The 20,839-nt window shown below is 45.7% G+C and overlaps 1 long non-coding RNA gene across 1 annotated transcript; it reads right to left on the reverse strand.

Moving 5' to 3' along the window:
* Nucleotides 1-6,128: 6,128 nt before the first annotated feature.
* Nucleotides 6,129-11,538, reverse strand: LOC119087012. The gene is made up of 2 exons (XR_005090430.1): nucleotides 10,050-11,538; nucleotides 6,129-6,161 (listed from the first exon to the last, which is right to left on the reverse strand). It is a non-coding gene; the product is annotated as an uncharacterized LOC119087012 (long non-coding RNA).
* Between the last annotated feature and the right edge of the window lie 9,301 nt (nucleotides 11,539-20,839).

Genomic DNA, 20,839 nt, shown 5'->3' on the forward strand with positions numbered 1-20,839 from the left:
GCCCAGACTGGCCTCCAAGTCCCTGTGTTGCAAAGAATGACACTGGACTCCCAATCCTCCTGCCTCCACCTCCTCAGTGTTGGGATTACAGGTGTGCACTACCACATCAGGGTGACTTTTATGTGATGTTAGAGACTGAACCCAGGGCTTCACACATTCGGAACTAGCATTCGACCGAGTTACATCCCTAGTCACTGATGTTTTAAAAATGCTACATGGCGCTGGTTACCATGCACAAAGGTCATGAGGCATGACAAAACCCAGTATCAGAGCTTTATTAGAAGGGGAGCAGGGAGAAGAACCAGGCCTGGGGAGAAGCAGGTAGAGAGAGAGAGAGACAGAGGAGAGATAGTGGGGGGGGGAGAACAGAGGAGAGGGGGTTTGTGTCTGGCTCTTTAAAGGCAGGCTTACGGAGCTAGGACATGCATGAGCTGATTGTGTGACCATACTGATGTAAGATGCAAGACACCTTGCTTAGCTGCTAAACTGCGCATGTGTGGTCATGCAGCTGGAGCAGCGGCAGAATCCCAACAGATCTCTGTGAGTTTGAGGCCAGTCTGACCTACAAAGGGAGTTCCAGGACAGCCAGGACTACACTGAGAAACCCTGCCTTGAAAGATCTGAGGTGGTGGCGCACGCCTTTAATCCCAGCACTCGGGAGGCAGAGGCAGGCGGATCTCTGTGAGTTCGAGGCCAGCCTGGTCTCCAAAGCGAGTTCCAGGAAAGGCGCAAAGCTACACAGAGAAACCCTGTCTCGAAAAACCAAAAAAAAAAAAAAAAAAAGTGTTTATTATTCCTTTAAATAGCTTAATTTTCGCCAGGTATGGTGGCACAGGCCTTTAATCCCAGACTTCAGGAAGCAAAGGAAGGTGGATCTCCATGAGTTCAAGGCAAACCTGATCTACATAGCCACTTCCAGGCTATCCCATGCTATATAGTGAGATCCTGTTCCTCTTTAGCCGGTTGGTAGTGGTGCATGCCTTTAGAGCCAGCACTTGAGAGGTAGAGACAGACTGATCTGGGTTCGAGGCCAGCCTGGTCTACAGAGCAATTTCCAGGACAGCCAAGGCTACACAGAGAAACTCTGTCTTAGAAAAAAAAAATGAAATAGCTCAACCTTGGGGCTGCGGACACAGCCCAGTGACAGTGCAAAGCCCTGAGTTTGGTCTCCAGCACGACAGAAACAATGCAAAACAAAGCGCACGGACAGCTCAGGAGTTGAGGTTTTGTTTGTTGATTTTTTTTAATTATAATCCCTCTTTTCTGGTTCTAGCATCTTCTCAGAGATGTAGAGGTCTGGTGAGAAGCACAGAGGGAGGCTGGGAGTACACCCAGAGGAGATCACAGGTTTGCCAAATGCCCTGAGAATCACCGGTCAGAAGACACCTTTGACCTCCTCTGCAATGCACGGGATAGGCACCCCAAGAAATCTGTGGTCTGCCCTCCAAAGTTATACCCCCTTCATGATTCAGATATGCTATAATATGTTGTACTGTTTGATTTTGTCTTGCGTTCTTTTTCAGGGATTATTTCAAGTGTGTTAGAGTTTTGTCCTAACGTTTGTATATGTACTACATGCATACTTGGTATGTATGGAGGTCATATCCCCTGTAACTGGGATTGTGAATAGTTGTGAGCCACCATATAGGTGCTGGGAATTGAACCGAGGTCCTCTGCAGGAGCAAAAAATACTTTGAACTGCTAAACCATTTCTCCAATCCCTTTATCACGAGTCTTAATTAAATCTTCCACAGACATATTCCTGCTTTTTTTTTGTTTGTTTTTTTGTTTTTTTTTGTTTTTTTGTTTTTTTTTGTTTTTTTTTTGTTTTTGGTTTTGAAGACAGGGTTTCTCTGTGTAGCCCTGACTGTCAGATTTGTGGAGACAGGGTCTTCCCTTTTGGCCTGAGGATTCGGTAGTGGTGAGAAGCTTTTCTAGTGGTTTGTTCCTTTGTCTCTCTGATCTTTCAGCATTTACCCCCATATCTGGCTCCAGGTTTCTATTATAGACAATTTAGGATTCGTGCAACATCGTTGGAGAAGTAGCTGAGAGTTCTACTTCCGGATCTGCAGGCAGCAGGAAGAGCCACTAGACCTGACTTGAGCTTTGAACTTCAGAGCCCACCCCAGTGACACACTTCCTCCAGCGTGGCCACACTTCTTACTCCTCCCAAACAGTGGGGCTCCCTGGTGACCAAGTATTCAAATCTATGAGCCTATGGGGGCCATTCTCATTCAAACCACCTCAGAGGGGATCCCCAGATCTCTTTGTCCCTCTTCCCAATGTGGCCACAACTGACTAAATTCCCTTTCTGCTTTCCACTATTAATTTGGCTCTTTTAATTGTCTTAACCAAGGATGGGCAGCTGAAACAGGCTAGAGGCACAGGCTGTGAACACTAGGAGTGGAGGTCTTTAAACAAGGGCAGGAGTGCTCTGAAGATTCGGAGTTAACCCAAACCAAGGGGGCATAGAAAAGCCTAATGAGACCCTAGCTATATATATATTGCTCTCGGTTGCTCAACAGAACTGAACAGTCAAGAGCCGCTGCTGAAGAAACCACAAGCTGCGGTTTCAGGACACAGGAATCAAGCTGGAGCCCAGCTGGCAGTTCCTCCATGCGGGCTAGCATTCAACATGCCTGGCGGTGCTATGCAGTCTGCTGGGGAAGAAAAGCCATCGAAGGTCTTACCTAACTGTGAACCCCACAAGTTACAATGATTGCCCAGCAAGATGTGCCCGCCGGTACAATAGTGGTGTAGCTACAATGGGAACAAGCAGTCACTTTGTGATAGGATTTGAGGACCACTTCACAGGAGGGAGCTCGTGCCTAGTACTGTAAACCCGGTCAAGAGCTCATGGGTGGGGAAGTCATAGACCCTACTACCGCTCATTTGCACACTTGTGTCCAACTGCCCTCTAAATTCCTATCCTTATTTTCACAGACGTGCACCACTAGCAGCCTTTGCCAGAGAAGCTTCTTTTCGTAATAGGCAGTGGCTAGTGGAGACTCATAACCAGCAAAAGTGCCGAGAGGAAGTGCCCATTGAGGGTTCAGCCCCAGCAGGGCATCATTGTACCCCGTTCCAAGGCTCTGGGGACATTTTCCGGAGGGGGGCATAAAGAGTGTGATGGCTGGAGGATGGGGAGGAGGGCTCAGAACAGACATGGCTGCTGCACTCATGGGCTCACAGCCGCTGTGGTTACATGCACAGGACCCGCCCTGGACTGGGCCTGTTGATGTCTCACTGTGGAGGAGGGGCTCATAGGCCCCAGCCCTCACTGATGTTAGCAGCCACTGGGAGTAGGGGTGTTGATTTATTCAGTGGTGCAGCCACATGTTGCTCATGCTTCAGTAGTAAATTAGCCCCCACTCATATCCATCCACACAACTCTCAACTCAGTGTGTCACACTCACACAAAGGAGAGAGAGAACTGTGGGGTTTCCTGGGGAGGCAGGCAGAGCTCAATGGGGGAGTGTTATTAAATTGTCCAGATAAAATGTTTCCCACTCACTCTCTGAATATTCTCCTGTGATGTCACTTTTCTCCATGTCTTAGCAAACTTAATCGTCTAGGCAGCTTGCTTCTCCAGCACTCCACTCGATTGTCTCCAATCTTTTTCATTGTTACCACTCAGGACCCTAGACAAGCATGCTTTTACAGTCTTCGTCAACTTTTCTTATCTTCAACGTGGGGTTACTATCACACCTAGTTGGCAGAAATGTCCAGTTAAATGTAGTACCACACAGAGAGTACCTGGCACACGGGATTTGCATAAAAGCTAATCATAGCCAATTCTGGCGCTACACTTGTTGATTCTCATCTACTTAACAGTGAGCTCCGAGGGCTTCTGTTTTGTTTTTGAAGATGTTCAAGTAAGAACTGTGTGTGCGCTGGCTGGCTTTATGTCAACTTGACACAAGGCAGAGTCATTTGGGAAGAAGGAACCTCAATAGAGAAAATGGCCCTACAGATTGGCCCATAGTGCATTTTCTTGATTGATGTGGGAGGGTTCAGCTCACTATGGGTGGTGCCACCCCTAGGTGCTGCAAGAAAACAGGCTGAGGAAGTCTCCAGGAACAAGCCAACAGGCAGCACTCCTCCGTGGCTTGTGTCAGCTCCTGCTTTTAAGTTCCGGCTCTGCATGAGTTCCTGCCCTACAGCAACAGTCAACGGTGGACTGCAGTGTGGAACTGGACAGCTGAAATATGCCCTTTCCTCCCCAAGTCGATTCTGGTTGTGGTGTCTATTGTAGCAATAAAACCCAGCCAAGACAGTGTTGGGAGAAACTGGTGGACATCTCTCTAACATGCACTGAACACGGACTCTGATTTGATACTCTCCTCAGGTTGAAATTGTTATCTATCCCCTAGTGCCTTCAGGTACTTCATTTCATGAGATATTCAACACGAACATCCTAATTTCGTAAAGTATGCTTTTTGCAAATTAAAACAAGCAAGTTTATTAACTGATCTGTTTGGATGCTAGAAGCAATTTGCTCTTGCCTAACTTATTTTAATAGACTTATATGGGATAGATTCCCACTGTCTTTATTTTATGCCTCCTCAATATGCCCAAGTACATGGTCATTCCTGTGCTTTGGGATGAAAAGTCAAGCAGGTTGCCTGCTGCAGGGGGACCTCCCAATCCAGTAGCAATCTTTGTGAGCTCTGGGATTGACTTAGAGGACACGTAGAAAGCATGATGTGATTTGTGACAAGGCTTCAAAATTTTTAATGTACGATAAATACCTTTAAGGCTGACAAAAAGGTCCAGAGAGGCCTAATTAAAATACTAAATAAAAGCTGGGCAGTGGTGGCTCAAGCCATTAATCCCAGCACTCGGGAGGCAGAGGCAGGCAGATCTCTATGAGTTCGAGGCCAGCCTGGTCTACAGAGTGAGATCCAGGACAAGCACCAAAGCTACACAGGAAACCCCCCCCCAAAAAAAAAAAGAAAGAAAGAAAAGAAAAAAGAAAAAAAATAAGTAAAATGGGATGCCAACACAAAGATCCAAAGTGGGACCCTTGACTAACCGTCATGTTATTATCTCTTCTCAAGCTTGCCAATCCCCACTCTGTGTTTAGACTTAGAGTCTGTGAGCTAATTCCTGAGACAAACTATTCTCTTCTCCATCTATATACACCCTGCTAGTTTTCTGAAGAGGCCCAATTCACCTATCTATAGAAAATAATACATGGAACTGAGTTATCAACAAATCTATAATCACTTAAATTAAAAAAAAAAACCTACTTGGTAAGTTTAGTATCTTTTGCTATGTATGTGTACATGTAGTTATATACAAGTAAAGTTACATAAGAGATAAGCCATAATATATACAATTATGTTACCAGCAAATAAGGACCTCTTTATCTCATTTGTCTTCTCATTCTCTTTCATTAACATCCTATTGTTTATGTAGACTTAAGAAAATACAAATGGGAAAAATTACTGCAATCCTATTTTAAATTTCAAAATTTATTATTATTATTAATTATTTAGTATGTTCGAGTCATGAAAATCTAAATTATATATGAGTTAATACAGGCGCTTTAAACCTTTAACGCATTTTGTAATATATATTTTCAAGCAATATTCACTATTTTTACAAGCCAGGGAAAATACAATTTTATTTATTCATAAAATTATACATAGGAAAATACAATTAACAACTTCAATGTTCTGTTGTCCAATTTTCGGTTCTTAAGGTACATTATTTATCACGTAACTTTCAAAATCCAGATCCAGTGCAGCAAATAGGTTTAACCTCTAACATTTCCTCTGAGAGTGGTTTGCTCACTGAGATTCAGTTCTGTGAAGGATCATCACGTAGAGAACCTCTGGTCAGCATCACAGCCATAGCTGAAGTTTTGGTCAAGCAGTGTGAGCACACGAGGTCTCAGCACTGGCTTGTACCAATGCTCTACGAGGGCGTCCTGTGCACAGGGAAGATCTTCAGTGAGCCCATAGTGCAAGCCCCTCACCACTGCTGCGGGCACGGCATGAGCCCCTCACTACTGCTGTGGGCACTGAATCTCCGGGGCTGACTTGGAGGACACGAACATGATGGTGTCTGATTTCTCACAAGCCCCCTTTTCCAATTTGCTTGTAGTTTCTTTCCTTTTTTTCACTTCTGTTGAAAGCTTTGACTCTGCAGTTAACCTACAAGCATGAAAGCGTATATTCTGAATTCAAGGATGGTCAAGAAAAAGAAGTAAATGCCTAGCAGAGTGGGCCTCGAACACTAAATGACCGACTCTAAAGAATTTTCATGAGTGTAGGCTTCATTTTTTAAAGTGTTTAACAAATATCTCTAAATCTGATAAAAGGTCAAGCAATGCCTGAGTTAAAGTATTAGGTAAAAGGAGATACACATCATCAGAACCCAGAACACAAAATTCAAAATGCTAAAGCAGTATTTTAAGGTGGACACCACATCCAAAAGGTTAACAAGCACAAGATAAAATAACATGGAACCCAGGCTACCCAAGTAAATGTCTGTCTCAGACAAGGAAACAGAAAGCAAGCAAAAAACCTTCAAACCAACTTTCCATCAGGAGCAGGAGCTGTTTAAATATTCTTGCTAGGTGTGGTGGCGCACACTTTTAATCCCAGCACTCGGGAGGCAGAGGCCAGCCTGCTCTACATTGTGAGTTCCAGGACAGCCAGGAATACACAGAGAAACCCTGCCTCGAAAAACAAACAAACAAATTCTTACTGGACGAACATTCATTAAGTGAAGACTGAAAGTGCAGTATTTCAGTTCTCAACAAAGCCCATCCTTACTGTGACAAAGCTAACCTCAAACTGTGAGTCTAAGTTAAACATGCAGAAAATATGTAAGGCTGGAAATGTTTTAAGTTAGTAGATGGACTTACACACTTAAAAACAAATTTCTGTGGTATTTTCTTGTGTGTGTATTTTTTAAGCAGACAAAAACTTTCCAACATGCAATGTGAGTCCATCAGGGACATGTGGTCATGTGATGTTTCTCAAGCAACCAAGGGCAGGAAAAGAAAGGCAGACAACAGACAGCAAGGTGCAGTGGCCACCTAGAAACCACCTAGACGCCCTGTCAAACACGGACTCACACAGCAGGAAGCCCCTGCTGAACCCCGTCCAGACCTGCCTGAGGTCTAGGCGTGTGGGCTAGAACACGGAGTTCCATTCCATGTGTCACATAGATGGAAACATTATTAAAAAAATCAACAAATAACACAACAGCAGCAGCTGATGTTTTCCCTGGTGAATACTGCACTTGGCAGCACTGAGAACTTAACCCCAGGACACACACTAGGCAGCCCTTGGCTACGGGGTGCGCTGGGTCTTGCTATCTCAGCTCAACGTCTGATGCTGCACCTACTCTCTGACTCACGTAGCTCTAGCAGTCCCCAGAGAGCTCGTCCCCTGGTGCAAACACTCAACAAGCTCACTTGTCAAGTGTGTGAGGGAACTATTTTAAATAAACTTGTCAAGTGTGTGAGGGCACTATTTTAAATAAACTTGTCAAGTGTGTGAGGGCACTATTTTAAATAAATTTGTCACCGCACTGCATGCAGACACCACCCATCTCCTTAAAACTATTTGGCTCCTTCCTTTTCTTTAATCACTTTTTAAACTTTGTGTACAAGTGTGAGGTATGTGTGTTCAAGCCTATCCTTCCTGCGCCTGTCCCTTCCTCCCATTAGTTCCTAAAGCATGTTTTATGTACAGATAAAACCTGAGCCACAAATGAGAGAAGCATGCACTATTTGTCTGAGGTTGGCTTAATTCGTTTAGTATGATGTCTCCATTTGCATTCATCTTCCTCCAAATTACCCAGCTCTGTTCCCTCATGGCTGACCAAGATCCACTGTGTCTCTAGACCACGCATCCCTCAGCCCTGGCTGTGGTCCCCCGTGGCTGACAAAGATCCACTGTGTGTCTAGACCACGCATCCCTCAGCCCTGACTCTGTTCCCCTGTGGCTGACAAAGATCCACTGTGTGTCTAGACCACGCATCCCTCAGCCCTGGCTGTGGTCCCTCGTGGCTGACAAAGATCCACTGTGTCTCTAGACCACGCATCCCTCAGCCCTGGCTGTGGTCCCTCGTGGCTGACAAAGATCCACTGTGTCTCTAGACCACGCATCCCTCAGCCCTGGCTGTGGTCCCTCGTGGCTGACAAAGATCCACTGTGTCTCTAGACCACGCATTCCTCAGCCCTGGCTGTGATCCTCGTGGCTGACAAAGATCCACTGTGTCTCTAGACCACGCATCCCTCAGCCCTGGCTGTGGTCCCTCGTGGCTGACAAAGATCCACTGTGTCTCTAGACCACGCATCCCTCAGCCCTGGCTGTGTCCCCCGTGGCTGACAAAGATCCACTGTGTCTGTCTAGACCACGCATCCCTCAGCCCTGGCTGTGGTCCCCCGTGGCTGACAAAGATCCACTGTGTCTCTAGACCACGCATCCCTAGCCCTGGCTGTGCTGCTGGACGTCTAGGTCAGTCCCACTGTCCTTCTGATGCTGCCGTAGAGATCCGGAACCTTCCGTCAGTTCCCTGTGCCATTCCCTCTTCCGCCTTCTCGCCTGTGTCAGCTTTGCTTTCTTGAAGGACGAAGCCCTTAGACGTTGCCCTTCATTTACCACCTGACACGTCCTCTTTTAGTTACAAACTCAATTACACAGAAACTGGAATCTTTGAAGTTTTGGAATAAAAATGAAACTAAATTAGCTTTGATATTTAAAAATGTCAGGCAGGCATCAAAGCCTACTTCTGAAGGCTTAGTATAAATATCAAAAACCATAAAAACTTTTACCTGCTCTTACCCCAAAATTTAAGTCTAAATGTCTTAGACTACTGAAAAGTCCTTTGAGAAAGTAAGGTTTTCTTTCATGGCTACTCTTGAACCGAGAGAAAAACAACAGTACATTTATTCCAGTCAGCAAAGCGCCCACCTATGCTGGGCTGTACGGTTTTGGTTTCATGGACAAGGGAAGTGTAACCACCTAGCGTCACTTGCTATTCACTGTCCTTTCTTCCTGCAGCCACCTTAGTCTTCCTGAGGTGCTGAAAAGAATTGAGGGAAGACAGACCAAACTGCGTTACAGTGCACACACCCAGGAACACAGAGCAGCGTGGACCAGTCAGGAACACACAGCAGCGTGGACCAGTCAGGAACACAGAGCAGCATGGACCAGTCAGGAACACAGAGCAGCATGGACCAGTCAGGAACACAGAGCAGCGTGGACCAGTCAGGAACACAGAGCAGCATGGACCAGTCAGGAACACAGAGCAGCATGGAACAGTCAGGAACACAGAGAAGCATGGACCAGTCAGGAATACAGAGCAGCATGGACCAGTCAGGAACACAGAGCAGCGTGGCACAGTCAGGAACACAGAGCAGCGTGGCACAGTCAGGAACACAGAGCAGCGTGGACCAGTCAGGAACACAGAGCAGCATGGACCAGTCAGGAACACAGAGCAGCATGGACCAGTCAGGAACACAGAGCAGCGTGGACCAGTCAGGAACACAGAGCAGCATGGACCAGTCAGGAACACAGAGCAGCATGGAACAGTCAGGAACACAGAGAAGCATGGACCAGTCAGGAATACAGAGCAGCATGGACCAGTCAGGAACACAGAGCAGCGTGGCACAGTCAGGAATACAGAGCAGCGTGGCACAGTCAGGAACACAGAGCAGCGTGGCACAGTCAGGAACACAGAGCAGCGTGGAACAGTCAGTAACACAGAGCAGCATGGACCAGTCAGGAACACAGAGCAGCGTGGAACAGTCAGTAACACAGAGCAGCATGGGACAGTCAGGAACACAGAGCAGCATGGACCAGTCAGGAACACAGAGCAGCGTGGAACAGTCAGGAACACAGCAGCATGGACCAGTCAGGAACACAGAGCAGCGTGGAACAGTCAGGAACACAGAGCAGCATGGGACAGTCAGGAACACAGAGCAGCATGGCACAGTCAGGAACACAGAGCAGCATGGCACAGCTCAGGCAGTAGCAAGAGGAAAGATGGAGAAGGCTGCTGACAGCCAGGCAGGACACACTGACCTGGGAGAGCTGGGGGTGTTCCCATTTTGTTCACGTAAGGCCTCAGCATTGGCTGGACCATCCACAAGCTTCACACATTTCTTCTCCTTCTTTGACTGCATGTCCAGAGGCGGGCTCTTGTGGGGAGAGAGGCTGGCTGGCTGAATGGCTGAAGAGGCTGGCTGGCCCCACTGCACAGTGTTATCATTGAAACTATTAAGGCAGGACTCTTTCTCTTCTCTCTGAAGTGGCAGTCTAGAAACTTCTTCCCTAGGGGCACTGGCAGCATGTGTTTCTTCTGGGGTAGTTATATCCAATGGCAGCACCTCACATCTCTTTTTGAGTACAGGTACTTCAATTTTCTCTGAGAAGAAAAAAATTATTAAAATATATGCTTAGTGAATCAAAACAAAGACACAACCTGAGGAAACCAAGGGAGTTATATATAAATTTGTTCCTTTTTTGGTACTCTTAATATACATTTTTCTCTTTGATAAAATATATATATATATATTTAACTACTGTACCTTTTCCCAATACTTTCACATTTTCATATAAGCAGATATTTATTGCATGTGGGTGTCCCACACATGCAGTGTGTCTCCGTTCCCTCCCTCCTGCTGCCCCTCAGTCTCCTCATCAGCCTCACTTCTACTTTCGTGTGCTGTCTCTCCCCCATCTTCTGATGGACACCCTTCGCTGTCTGTCTGTGTCCAGGAAAGGACACCAGGCTCTATCCTCACTGAGCACCATCAACTCTACCGTGAAGAGCGTCTATCACTTTCTCCTTGTAAATTCCGTATCCATACAGCTCTCGGAATGATCAGATCAGTGCTGGAGGGCAGGAAGGTCTACTGCGATCTCTGGCAGGTGAAGCAGCAGTGGCAGAGTCCAGGAGTTCTGGTTCGAATCCCACAGTGCAGCCAGGAGACCTTGTGCAGCCCCCTCTCTGCACTTCAGGATCTTAAGACTGTTTCACTCAGTACCGCCTTGCAGGGAGGGAATGAGAGACAGCTGGGACTCTGAACACTGGTAATGCATGCCTACTACTATGTCTAAAATGTACTCAGAATCTGGCCACTTTGTTGACGGCTATCTCCCCAGTCCCAACCACACCCTGCTCACAGTGGCTGCTACAGAGCCTCTATGCTCAGGGCCTACCGATCCCCTGTGGGGTCCCACACAGCCCCCCCAATTATCTAATGTCTTTCTCCCACTGCCACCCCAACCTGTCCTTTCATTTTTCAACCCCCAAACGTCAGAGGTCTGAGGCGCTACCGCAAAGACGGGCCCCGCTCCACACTTCTGCCTTCAGATCAGCATGCCCCGCCCCCTCTCTTTTGCACTGCTCTTCCGAATCACCCAGACCCCACCCGTGTCTGTGCTGGGCTGGCAGACCTCGGGAATTCATACTGGGTAATTCTTAACCAGGGGAGCCTGCTGGATCCCCGAAGAGAAAAAGCACAAAGAAAGACGTCTTTTAAAAACTATACAAATCTTCCTATTGTCAACAACCTCCCCCTAGTGGTGAGAGTCACTGTAGTTCACAGAGATGATCTCAAAGTTAGGCAAAACGAACTTGGTTAAGAATCCTTAAACTCAAACATGCTAACACAACCTTTTGAGGAGGGGATGGGGTCAGAACCACAGCATTCATAGATTTCTTAATATTGACTTTCTATTTTTCAACTTAAACACTATAAAAACCACTGTTTGTAGTATATCAGCTGCAGAGACTGTATGGGTAGGCTATTTTCTGAGTAGTTAAGATTTATTGTATTTCCTGCATTAAAATGTTTTTCCTTAAAAAAGAGAATTCCTGGGCCAGGCATGATAGTGCACACCTTTAACCCCAGCACTTAGCAGGAATCAGTGGTAGGATTTCTGTGAATTCAAGACCAATCTGGTTTATACAATGAGTTCCAGGCTAGCCAGTGAGTCTGTTCCAAAATTAAATATAAATAAATGAATAAATAAATAAATCCAAGATGAACGATGGAAGAAAGTGACAGAATCTGTATTGCCATCAATTATCCCTTGAGTTTGAATAACCACGCACTAGAAAACATCTCATAGAGCTCAGAAAACCCAAATACAAAAGCAAGATGGCAAAGACTCTGGAACACACACACACACACACACACACACACACACACACACACACACACACAGAGTGACTGAACTATGGAAGGTCCTCTGTTACTGTGGTCCTCCTTCCCCAAGCCACTCGGGCATCCTGCACAGAACGGTGACTGTGCTGGAAGGTCACAGGGGACATCTGACTTCCCATCACCCTGGTCCCCTGTGGTGTTTCACTCCTACACTGGCCCACGAGGGAGATGACCAGGGGCTATTCTACCCCAAGCCAGCAGAGAACAAGAAGAAATGGGCAAACAGGAATTAATATCCAGATCTTGCCGTGGTCCTTCATTCCTGCCACACCTTCCAGACAGACTATGTACACGCCCCGTCCTGCTGGAGGCACAGTCCACATGGTCTTTGGACTCGAGTGTGGGACTGGCTCGCCCACATGTCCTGGGTGCCCCCTTATACATTGTCCATGGCCACCAGGTGGACACTGTACCAGACATAGAGTCATCACAAAACTGACAGCTAACCTGTGCACAGGGTAACCTCGAAATGCTCAAGTAGAATGTAAGAAGCTGATCTACTGAGAATTTCAATAAACAAATAAACCAAAAATAACCAACCAAAACCCATCCCAAAACACCAAAACAATGAAACAGAAGTCACAGGCAAACACAGATGGCAAAGAATATGATAACAAACACCTATTTCATGAGTCCAGAGATGTATGTAGGGACTGAGAAAGGCAAGGAGGGAGGGCCTTAACAAGGTCTAAGCAAGGTGCCCACGACAGAACTCAAGCCATGTGTGGGACAGTTGGAGACAAAGGGCTTAACCACTGGAGGAAAACCAGAGAATTCAAACCTACAAGCCAGATGCAGAAAATGAGAAGTGAAGTCTAAGATATTCACAGCAGAGCTGATCAGTCAGGAAAGAGTTAGTGAGTCTGAGACAGGCTGTTCAAATCAAAGAAAAAGAGCGTGAGTGAGAAGGAAGGGAGAAAACTTCAGCGTCTTCTGAGACACCATCCAAAGGGAAGTCGAGGCCACTGGCACCAAGAGAGAACCAGAGAATGAGGAAGGGCACAGAGTTTGCTCAAAGAAGTAACAGAAAGCCCCAGAAACCCAGGAAGAAATGTCCTTCCCATGGGAAGGTCAAAGTTTGCTCAGACCCAACCAGAGTCAAACTCTCAAAGGTCACAGAACATTCCGAGAGCAGCACAGGGGAGGTGAGGGGACAGCCATGTCCCCAGCAGCAGACTTCAGAGGCTGAAGGGAAAAGCTGCCAGGCAAAGCGATTCTGTGGAGATGGGACATGGATGCCCTTCCCTAATAAAAGCTGAAGCAATCACTGTGACTAGACCTGTCTACAGGGATGCTAAAGCATGCTCAAAAGGAGAGGGCGAAGATGTTCATGTGCAACGTGAAACCATCTGAAGGTGGGCTGGGCTGGAGTAACAGTAACAACAGCTCAGTGGTCAAGAGCACTGGTGCTCTCCCAGAGGACCTGGGTTCAGTTCCCAGCACCCACATGGCAGCTCACAACTGTCCTTAACACCAGTTCCTGGGGATCTGATGTCCTCTTCTGACCTCTGCAGGCACCAGGCATGCACATGGTGTACAGACATACATGCAGACAAAACGCCCATACACACAGAAATAAATAAATCTTTGTTGGGGCAGGAAAAATCTGAAGTTTTAAAACCTGAAATGATCAGAGAAAATCGAAATATTGAGACATGATAGTCACACAACTCCTATGCACTCAGCAGGAAGATTTTAAAATAGCACTAACAAAGGAACAATTATAATCAACTGTTAAAGGATAGGAAATATAAAAAAGGCTTGAATTTTGACATCAACACTCAAAGCAAGGAGAGAAAAGGAGCTAAGAGAAGTTTTTTTTTCCTTTGTATTCATGCTTCAGTTTAATGTAACTTGTTTTAAATATAGGGTGTTGTTTATAAGCTTGTGGTAATTATAGATGAAAAAGCTAAGGTCTACAGCATGTAAACAAACATACTGAGAAATACCTCTCAGCAAGGAAGACAGTAAGAGAGAAGAAAGGAAGAAAAGGCCTGCCAGAAAACAACCAGCAATACGGCTGGTTCTTAACGATCAGTAATTACTCTGGATGCAGATGGATTACATTATCTAATTAAAAGACAGAGAGTGGGGCTGGAGAGATGGCTCAAGGTTAAGAGCACTGGCTGCTCTTCCAGAGGTCCTGAGTTCAATTCCCAGCAACCACATGGTGGCTCACAACCACCTGTAATGAGATCTGGTGCCCTCTTCTGGCATGCAGGCATACATGCAGGCAGAACACTACATACATAGTTAATAAATCTTTCAAAACAAAACAAAACAAAACAAACAGAGAGTGGCTGAAGGGATTACAAAAACAAGAACAGAGGATGCTGCCGTCGTGAGACTCATTTCATGTGGAAGGATATGCAGAGACTGAAAATGAATGAAAAATGTAATCCACATGGAGACCAGAACAAAGTGGGATATTATGTCAGGCCAAATAAACTTCACATCAAAACTAGGAGATTAGGACATTAGAATGGTAAAGGGGCCAAAACCAAGCCTGTAGCATACATACACACACACACAACACACAAACAAACATTGACACAGCTCTCTGTATGAGAGACAGCAGCATACATATACACACACAACACACACACAAACACACAAACACTGACACAGCCCTCTGTATGAGAGACAGCAGCATACACACACACACACAACACACAAACACTGATACAGCTCTCTGTATGAGAGACAGCAGCATACACACACACACACACACACACACACAACACACAAACACTGATACAGCTCTCTGTATGAGAGACAGCAGCATACACACACACAACACACACACAAACACACACACACAAACACTGACACAGCTCTCTGTATGAGAGACAGCAGACAAGTGACACCTGGGGATGGCCACACCCACTTACAGCTGTGGAAAATCATCCAGACAGGAAGTCAGCCAACACTCTGGATTTAGAGTACATTCCAGACTTCAAATGGAGCTAAGAGAAACTTATAGAACATTCTACCCAACAGCTGTAGAATCCATTCTTCTCTATTGCATAGGAAAATCACTTTAGAAAAAAAAAAAAACAAGTCTGATCAAAAACATACAAACATTTGTTTTGGTGGGACCCCAAACCAAGGTTCCATCAAACATCTTTTCTGACCCCAACCAAACGAGCAATAGGAAGACATTGATCAACGCAGCTGAATAGAAAGCTGGGGAATTAACCAGTTCATTCACACAGCTCGTATGTTCACAACGTCAAAACAGAACAGGGAAGGGACCTTCAATTAACAGTGCTAAGAAAACTGGCCACTACATGCAAAGTACCAGACACCTCATTTCTCATATGAAACAAAACCAGCTAAAAATGGACTAATCACTGATGTAATATGAAAATACTAGGAAAAAAAAAAACAGGGCAAGTGCTACCTGACTGCTAGTGAGGACCTTGAGAGAAGACCTCAACAAGCACAACAATAAAAGCAAAAATAAAAAGTAAAAGCAAAAAATGGATCATATCAAACTAAAACTTCTGTAACAGCCAAGTAAACAACAATGAAAAGGATCAACAGAATGAAGAAATGTTGGCAAAGTATATGCCTAATAAAATAGTAACATCTATAAAAATTATAAAGACCCAGAAACAAAATACCTCAAAAGCAATCTGATTTGTTAAAAAGAACAAACCAGGGGTTAAAGAACGGCCCACCGGGTAAAGATGCTTGCCCTGTGAGCCTGGCAACCTGAGTTAGAGCTCCAGGAACTATACAGAGGAAGAAGGAGAGAGCCAGCTTTCCAGTGTTGCTGACTGATCACCAGATACACTGTGGTGTGTAAGCACATACCACACACAGGTACACGCTCACACGCAGTAATAATAAATACATATGTAAAAGACAAACACTGTGTGACCGCATTCATCTGGGAGCTCCTACAGCATGATGACTATAGTCATATAACAGTAACACACTGTGCATTTCAGATAGTTAGAGGAAAGAACTTTCAAAGTTCTCACAACAAAGAAAGGGAAATGTGGGCTGGAGAGATGGTTCAGAGGTTAAGAGCACTGACTGCTCTTCCAGAGGTCCTGAGTTCAATTCCCAGCACCCACATGGTGGCTCACAACCATCTGTAATGAGATCCGGCGCCCTCTTCTGTGTACATAATAAATAAATAAATCTTAAAAAAAAAAAGAGAAAGGGAAATGTTTAAGATACTAAAATCATGAGTAGTTCTGAGATATTAATAAAGTGATGGACATTAATTACCTTGGTTTGATCATTATATAATACATACATGAATGGAAGTATCACATTGTACCCTATAAATATGTCCAATTACTATGTGTCTTAAGAAAAACAAATAGAACTTTCAATATGGAGTTGGAGACATAGAAAGCCCTTGAGATCAAGACTCCATCTCAGCCTTTCTGGTGGTGGATCCCAAGGACACATGACTAATTTCTGGTCAATGGAATGGCAGCAGACAACACATGCACTGTATTTGATCAGTCCTGGAATGCTCCTCCAGAGGTTCGGGGGGCGGGGGAGGAAGGGAGGGAGGTCCTTCCATCAGACACTCTGACTTCCCACAATCTCCAAATGACACTCACAGGGTCCTCATGCTCATGAGTCATGTAACATAGGAGCCTATCTGAATGCAAAAACACAGTGCAACTCCCCGAAAACATCCTCATGCCAGAAGCTGGACACTTGGTCTCCAGAGGAAGGATGGGATTAGCCAGGATAATTCAGGCAGAGGATTTCACACTTATCCACTGAACTTTCCACATTCTGAAAACTACAGAGAATGCACAGTGGCCCCATGGCCATGTGTGCCCAGCAATCCCCAGTGTTGGGTGTCAGTCATGTTTTACACCCACCACCTCATCATGAGAAACACTGGAAATCTGGTGGTTGAGAGACTGTAGCCCCTGCACAGGGGAAGCATGGACTTGACAGAGTCCCAGGAAAGAGCAGGTAACAGAACGAGCTCCCCACACTGCACAAACTGAAAGTGCATGTGGACAGTGGTTGAGACATATCTAGACAGAACGATTATTCACAAATACAGTTATTCGGGTGGAAGGTCCACTGAGGATAGGACAAATGAAAGCATGTGCTCCCAGGATTCTCACACCTCATTCTGGGCTCTGTGCAATTCATTCTATTGTGGCTCGTGAATGCTGAGTATTTATTCACTACTGATCTATATATTTTCACACTGTTCCCTCTAAAACTAAGGGCCATTGGCCTTGCAGCCTAATACTCAGCTAATAACCCACCACCCACCACAAGCTAAAAGATTAATGGTGCAGAGATAAAATAGGAAACAAGGTATGGTTACATTTGGAGCCAGATGCCAGACGCAGAAGATGGCACCCCGCAGGTGAGTGCCAGCAATAAACCATGATGCCTATGGAGAATCTGAGATGCTGAGACAGAGGGTGAGTTCAGACATTTGAGATGAGGAAGCAGCACTGTCAACTGTGTGCCTCCTCTCAAGGATGCAGTGACCTCAGATAAGATGGAGGGCTGCCACAAGATGCATGGAAGTGATTCCCATGGAGGGGTCTCTGTGAAACACTTCCAGCTACTTTCCCAATCTATGTGTTTCCAAGGATGCTTGACATAGTTTGGGAGAGAATAAGGATGGGCCAAGCTGGGAGGTAACTGAGGCCAGGATGCCCTTTGGGATTCTCAGAATGAAGTGATGTGAGGCCTCTGTGACCTCACAGGTAAATCTGCTGCAGAAACACCAGTGTTCTTTGCCTGAGGGCAACACAGAGTCCACCAGGAGGGCTGGGATTCGAAGCAGGCCCAAGTGTCTGGGTAAGTTTGGGATGTTTTCTGGGACGGATTCTGCCTGAAATTCATCGTGTGAGTGACTCAGTCAGTGTGGGGCATTTCTTCATTGAGGCTTTAAATGGGGAGAATGAAACATAGTGAGGTCATTGAAATGTTCCTACCTGAGGACAGCTCATCCTAAGAACTAGAAAGATCAGGGGTCAGACATCTTATAGCAGTGGGACTGGTCCTTCAAGACCACAGGGAGAGACACCCCTCATCTCACCGGGCAGAGAGGCCTTAAGATGAAGCTGCACAGGTGTCTCTAGGCCAGGACTCAGCACCCAGCATAGGTAACGTAGAAGGATCCATTCCTGTTTGAAAGGCCACATTAGACCAGCATGCATGGCTTCTCCAGGGAAGGTAGGAAAAGCACCCGGGGGCTGCCATCTGCTCGTCCCTGAGGACTCCAGTCCCTACAGTGGAAATGTTTTCATTTGTCCTCAGCTGTCACAATATGGAAACAAACATCAACGTCACCATCAGAGGACACACCATGAGAGCACTCTGCCCTCCAGTTCTGTGATTACTGCTGACATTTGCACTTTGTATGTGTGCTCGTGTATGTGCTCTGTCTGCAGGTCCATGTCATACATGGGAAAGTGCTTACAGGGGACACGGAATGCTGTCACGTGTCTTCCTTACCAATATACACATTGTCATATGAGACAGGGTAACTTTATGTTCAGGCTTTGTTCATAAGATGAACTCACCACAGGAAACGCCTTCCACAGTGCTGGGATGGAGTGCTCCGCACAGTTTGGGAAACCATGGCTGTTCCTCATGCTGCACTCAGGCACAGAGGAATAAGCTGGACAGAGGTGTGGTCAAGCCTCTGTTACCTCATATAATAATTGCTCATTGCCAAGGTAAAGGCTGTGGTGTTGATGTGAGGGAAGTCAGTGTCTACTGGGTTGGGCCGGAATTCAGAAAGAGTTGCTTGCAGGTGTGCAGTGAGGTTTGGGCTATGTGGTGGGAAAAATACATACAGGATTCCTGGGATGAAGACCTAATTAACAGTGTGTTATACTGAAAAGTGGGAGAATGTAATGTGTGGGGCACAATGTGGTCCTCAAGGTGACCTCTAACAGGACCTGTGCTATAGCAGTAAAAAAAAGTTGCAGTATCAGTGGGATGTGTGCCAAGAAATTGTCAAAATAAGGGAATGACACCCACAACTCATGGGACGATGAGGCCCAGGGACGGTCACCCCCAGCCTGTGCTGCCGACTGGTACAGGATGAAGTTCTGATGTTGTGCTGTTCTCCAGTGAGTGACATTCTCAGAAGTCATCGACTACCATTGCACGTCCAGGTACAGAAATTTCATGACACCCTGCTTTCTGGGCAATCCTACTTCAAGCTGGGTTTAATGGTGGCGAGAGAACAGGTTGCAGGACAATTTATCAATCAGTTTGGTACCCAGGGCCCAGAAGACGGCACACTCCAAGTTTCATGATGAGAGAAACCTGATGAAAACCAGGGCATCAGAAATGATAAACCAAGAATTACACTTTGCACATCGGGGCTGAGTGTGCACACCTCATCCCCACTGGACTTGCTCTTCCCAGGGGTAAAATTCCCTAGAGAAAGAGGAGGCATGGGTCTGAGCTTCTTCCCATGAAATGGTCATAAAAGATGCCTTCAGATACTTCCCATAAGTACTAGCCCAAAATGTACCCATGCGCCTGGACAGCCCTTGAGATTTCCCAAACAGTGAGACCTGACCTCTGTGACCTCACATGAGGGTCACTGTCATGGTTAAAGGTGAGCCCTATGTCTAAGGGCAGCAGAGTGAGAGTAGGCAGGGATGTGAACCAGGAGAAAGTGGGAAGGGATGCATTTCAGGTGAGTGACTGCAGAAAATTCTTTAGGTGAAGAAGTGATCTCACACCAGTGTATGTAGTAGGCAGGGAGATTTCTGGAAAGGGGTTTTGAATGCACAATTCAGTGTCTGAGGGGTTTTGATGGAGAAGTCAAATGTGATCTTCAGAAGAATTGCGATTCAAGGACCAGAAAGAGATCCTTACAGAGCCTGGCCATGCATGACATACAGGGACAAGATACCATATCCAAATCAGGGAAAGAGGCCTTGTGAAGATCTGCACAGCCTCCAATTGCAAGGCATCCTCAGGACACACAGAGGACTAGCCTCTATTGTAACTCCCTGTGATATTCCTTCATGGAGGGTACCACAGGAAGAAAATGCAGCATGATATCTTGATGGGACTCACTTGAGGGTCTCACAACTTAGAAGCACCGAACATTCCATATGAGTTCATGGGCAGTCTCCACCACATGGCCAGTGAGCTGTGCAACATGAAGGGCTTTTCTAACTCTCTTTCTTCCCTATATATTTTATCTTTCTACTTGTATAATGTAAATTTGTATCATCTGGATAGTAGGTTATAGATGTCTGTGTCTGTGCATGTTTCCCTGAGGACAGGTCAATGACATGCCATAAAAGAACACCAATATTATCCTCTATAATTATCCACAAGTCTGTTTATTGTTTTGTTTTTTCTTTCTTTCAAGAAATGATGACCATATACGAATACTAATATAAACGTAAGCTTTGACAGACAGGAACTCAGAATGACACACTATACCAGCTGTAAAGAAACTGGTATGTTTGACCAAAAGGATGGCCAGAGGCTCAATAATAAGATACATAGGCATGCCAACATGGATCAAATGAAAGAGGCCTTGGGAACTTAAAAAAATAGTGTGAGTGAGCGTAAGCCTGACCCTGAGAGGCCAAGCACAATGCAAAAAGCAATGTGGTGCTGATATGACTCCTAACCATGAAGCATATTGCTATA

This window comes from Peromyscus leucopus, chromosome 8b (genome assembly GCF_004664715.2).
Source record: "Peromyscus leucopus breed LL Stock chromosome 8b, UCI_PerLeu_2.1, whole genome shotgun sequence".
Taxonomy (NCBI): Eukaryota; Metazoa; Chordata; class Mammalia; order Rodentia; family Cricetidae; genus Peromyscus; species Peromyscus leucopus.